Raw genomic sequence first — 5,654 nt, forward strand, 5'->3', positions numbered from 1 at the left:
TTTTCTCAACATCACTATCTAATTAAAATCCAAATTTCCAAGTCTCCTATGCCACAACCAACTCTCATCAATCTTTGACAAGAAACACCTCTCTGTTTTCTCCTTCAAGATATAAACATTACTATATGTCCTCATAGATTGAGCCACTATTTCACTTGTTCCTGTAGAATTGATTTGAAAATTTTAAATTTGAAAATAAAATCATATCCTTGATCACACATTCGAGAAACATTAAGCAAATTGTGATGCATCCCATCAACAAATAAAACATTTTTGGCTTTACCGTTTCCATTTGACAGACTGACAACTCTGTTACCAACAATCTTACCAGATGCATTGTTACCAAAGGTTAAATTACCCTTTTCTATTGGTTTCCATGTCAAGAACTTTCTTTTGTCTCCTAACCGAGTCGTGAATAGCCACTATCCACATGCAAGTGACTTCCTTCATTCTAAGCATACAAAACAATATCACATTGCTATGTTTTCTCCTTTTCTCTCCACCCCTTGGTCTCTTGACTAATCTGCTTAGTAACTGGTTTGGGTCTCTTTTCCTTAACTCTACAATTAGTTGTTCTATGCCCAAAATTTTGACATTTAAAACATTGAATCTAATTAGTCAAAGGATCAAAAGAAATGTTGTACCTGGGTTTTTGTTTCCTCTATTTAATATACTAATTTCTTCTTCTTATTCTAATCTTCCTGTAGGATAAATTCACTCTGCATTTTTCTTCTTTATGGTCATAATTAGTGCAGGTGAAACAATAACCTAGAAAAATATCAATATACCTTGAAAATTGTCTTCCTTTTGTTGGTTGGACTGATTTCTGAGTTCTTTGATTTGCTTGGACAGTGTTTTTATTTTGTTGTTGCAGATAATTTTTTTACTATTTTTTAGACTGCATATTTGTTGTTTCACAAACCCCTCTTTTTTTGTTGGTACAAAGGTGATGGATTTTTTACCCTTTGACTATGCTATTGCGTTGGATTAAGCTTTAAACCCTAGACCACTTCTATCTTCTGGAAACTCTCTATGCTTCCAAAATCTCATTTAAATTACCAATCCCTTTTCCAAATTTCTAATTAAAGCTCAACTAGATTTTTCTCTTTTAAAATTATTTCTTCAGCAAAACAATTTCACCTTCTAGCCTTTCCCAATCTTGATTTTTCTCATTCAACTTTTGGTTTATGGATTCTTGAATCTTCTTACCTTCTTTAATTTGTGTAGAAAATATGTGATAGGTTAACCCGATAATGCAATATAAATCAAAGCAGAATACTATAACCTACTTCTACTATCAATTTGCGGAAGCTTAAAGATCAAGCTGAACAATATACCCAGAATAAGAAGAATCAATGGCACAATACACATGAAAATACTTTGGAGAAAGTCTCAAACAAAACCCCACACTATTGTATTATCATAATGGTGGAAATACATAGGAGTTATACAAATCCTTAGCTCTCACAGCTAGCCAGCTCTCAATACAATCCTCACAGATGCTCACAGGAAATCGTGGCTTATCTCCAGCCTTCCTCTCTACCCTCCAAGCTCCTATTTCCTTGTGTTTTTCCTTGTGGATGATTAGCCTATTACCAAGTGGAAAACCAAGCCTTCAAAACTGCGCAATCCTCAAGGATGAATCCTTGACTGCATGCATGAGTTTTCTCCATGAGAAAACACATGCAACTAATAGTACACTATCCTTGAACATTAATCTCAACTGGGTCTTTCTCAGAATAGACATGCATGAGTTTCTGATGAGGGAATCTTCAGTTAACTGGAGTAGCAATAGTTGAGTGCATTAATGCATCAACTGACTGTTAACTCACTATTAGTTCCTCAACCAGTTTGGAACTAATTTAACTGGACTTAACTCAGTAATCTGAGTTAACTAATTACAACTCAAATATAACTCAATCTTATCTCCTTAATTTAAGGGATAACTCTTGCATGAATTCAGACAAAATTCTAACTTGAATTTATCCAACTAATTAATTTAAAATTAATTAATTAATTATTTCCAAGTAGCTGTTAAGACTAAGTTTGATTTTAATTCACAATTTAATTCAAGGACAAATTAAATTGAAATATTCTTGTTGCCATATTTCAATAATCCCTCTCAACAAGAAAGGGATTATCTGCCACCCCGATCCTGTCTCTATGGAACTCGAATTTACACTTTGACAATGCCTGTTATGAAACCAGCTCACAAAAAGATAGAAAAGATAGATGAACACCTTAGAAATAAGCCTCTTTGAGGGGGAAACCTCCTTTACATTACACAAATGAACAATTCTTGGATGATATAAATGACAAGACCTCCTTTCTATATATAGGAGTCTAAGGGGTCATAATATAATTAGAGCCGACATAACAACAATAATGTAAGGGCACAATAATAACAATAGTGGGCTTCTATGGGGCACAATAATAACAATATGGGGACTACATAAGCACAAAAATATAATAAGGGGGTTGTACAAATAACAATAAGGGGTTACACTAGTATTATAGGGACCTAACATGCCCCTCTCCTTCAAAAAGTGTTGTCCTCAACGCTTGAGTAGTTCTTGATGCTTCTGTATAAATTCTTGTCCTCCCATGTGGAATCTTCAGCAGGTAAGTTCTTCCACTTGATGAGATACTCTGAAATTGATCTATTTCATAGCTTTTGATTTCTCGATTCTGTGACTACTTCAGGTTCCAATATGATTTTTCCTTCCTTGTCAAGTTCTCGCAATACTGTTTGAACTGGGATCTTTTGCAACTTTTGAATGAGTTCCCACTCCTTTGGGCATATGGATATATGTAAGGCTTGATGTTTGGAGGAACACTTTGTGGAATCAAATGAATATCATGATCATGATCACAAATAGGTGGGAGGCCTTTGGGAGTCTCAAATACCTTGGAATGATTGTCCAAAACGTTTTGGAGATCTGGAGAAATACATGATTTCGATGTGGGATCCTCTAGTGAACATAATTGTGCAATTACACCCCGTTGTTCTTTATTTATAAGCTTTATCATGTTGTTAGAGTTGATTATCTTTCCAGGTTTTCCTTCGATACCCCTCAATTCAACTTCCTTTCCTTCCCAAAAAAATTTCAAGAAAAGTTCTTGAAAATTAAAAGCTATCATACCCAAAGATTGTAGCCATTGGACTCCTAGTAAAAAATCAGCACCACCCATTGGAATGGAAAGCATTGGGCTATTCAATACATATTCTCCCATGGATAGCTTGATATTATGGCACTTTCGAGAGAAATTTATGGTTCCTCCACTTGCAACCATCACTTGACACTCTGGTGTTGTATATAGGAAGCAATTCAATTCCTTGGCTATCTTACAATCAATAAAATTATGGGTACTGCCCGAATCAATAAACACTCTTACCTTTTTCTTCTTGATATGTCCTTCTGTCTTGATAGTTTGAGGAGTGGTAATTTCTTCCAATGCATTACAAGATATGGTCGGATTGATTTCTTGAGACTCGATGTGATCTTTCAATTCTTGAACATTTTTCTTCTTGATATGTCCTTCGATATTGATAGTTTGAGGAGTGGTAATTCCATCCAACGCATTATAAGATATGGTCGGATTCATTTCTTCTTTCTCGATGTGATCTTTCACTTCTTGAACCTTTTTCTTCTTGATATGTCCTTCTATCTTGAGAGTTTTAGGAGTGTAATTATTTCCAATGCTTTACAAGATATGGTCGAATTCATTTCTTCTTTCTCTGGGGTTGGTTCCTGGTGTATATACTCTTATTTTGACGTTTCTTGATCCTTTTCTTCCTCCTCTCCACAATCAATGTAAAATAATTTCTTCTCAGCACACTTATGACCTTTAATATATTTGTTATCACAATTGTACCAAAGCCCTTTTTCTCTTTTTTCTTCCAATTGTTGTGGTGTAACCCTTGTAGGTTGTGGAAGGATAGGAGAAACAACACTTCCAACTTTATAGTTGTGAGGGGTAGACTTCCTTGTTGCCATAATTTTGCTTTCCACTTTGTAACAAATCCCTTTTTCTCTTTTTTCTTCCAATTGTTGTGGTGTTTCTCTAAAGAAGGTGTTGCTCTTTGTATCCTCATAATGTGTTATCATTTCCTCCGTGAAAATTGTCCACGTAACAAGTTTTTTACTAGAACAATGCCCTTTATACCATAAAAATTGATCCGGTTCTGAATATGAAGATGCAATACATACCTTTTGTAATAGTGGTACACCATGTAGATCAAAATATTGCTCCATCTGTAGTATCCAATTTCCTGGATCCTTTCCATCAAACTTCCTCATATCTTGATTTTAGAAGCTCAATCTTAAAATGACTGTAACTATATACTTTAAGATCTCAAAATTCTGAAATTGTCTCCTCCAGTAACCCTCTGAGTCCTCTTTCTAACCCCGCAAGTCTTATCAAAATTTTATTCTCCAAGAAAGAGTTATGCCCAATCTCCTAAGGTGGCCTGATTATATAATGTTTCAGTAGAGCGAACTTGTATGATGTGCCATGTGTCACTGTTTCGACCTTCGGATCTGAAAACTATGCACAAAAAACTAAAGTCCATCCTATTTCTGTAACTTCTTACGAAATTTCAATTTGTTGGTCAAAGAGAAAGTTATGACGATTTTCCCAAGGTCACCTATTTAGGATGTAATTTGAAAGTCTGCAAAAACCATAACTTCCTCAGATCATATATCTGAAAATATAGTGAGACAATATCTGAAATTTGGACTCGAGATTCAGAACGATTTCTTCTCAAATGGTTTTTTCTTTAGCTTATGATACTTCGTAGCGAAAAGGTTATAGCGAAAATACCATGATGACCTGTTTAAATGAAATTCTAGAGCTCGCAAAAACCCTAACTACTGCATATCATATCTCTGAAAATATAGTGAGACAAGATCTGAAATTCAGACGCGTGGTTCAAAAAGATTTCTTCTCAAATGGGTTTATCTTTTAGCTTTTGAAACGTCGCAGAAAAAAATTATAGCGAAAATACCACGATGACCTATTTGGAGCAGCAAAACCCTAGAAATAGATAGATGAACTCCTTAGAAAAGATAGATGAACTCCTTAGAAATAAGCCTCTTCGAGGGGGAAACCTCCTTTACATTACGCAAATGAACAATTCTTGGATGATACAAATGAAAAGACCTCCTTTCTATATATAGTAGTCTAAGGGGTCATAATATAATCAGAGCTGACATAACAATAATAATGTAAGGACACAATAATAACAATATGGGGACTACATGGCCACAACAATATAATAAGGGGGTTGTACTAATAACAATAATGGGTTTCACTAGTAGTATAGGGACCTAACAATGCCTTTGTCAAAATGTCAGCATCTTGCTCCTCTGTCGAAATATATTGCAGCAACATGATCCTCCTCACTACGCAGTCTCTGAGATGATGATATCGAATGTCGATGTGCTTGGACCTATCATGAAATATTGGATTCTCAGAGAGTTTGATACAACTCAGATTATCACAATAGATCAGAGTTGGATCCATCCTCTGATCAAACAAACCAACTAGGATTTTCTGCATCTAGATGGCCTCACATGTTTCCTAACTTGCACCCATGTATTCTGTCTCTGCCGAGCTGAGTGAAACTAACCTCTATTTCCTATTGTACCAAG

Source organism: Pinus tabuliformis, chromosome 4_2, assembly GCF_031772625.1.
Source record: "Pinus tabuliformis cultivar Carrire ecotype Pingquan chromosome 4_2, CPIR1, whole genome shotgun sequence".
NCBI classification, from domain to species: domain Eukaryota; kingdom Viridiplantae; phylum Streptophyta; class Pinopsida; order Pinales; family Pinaceae; genus Pinus; species Pinus tabuliformis.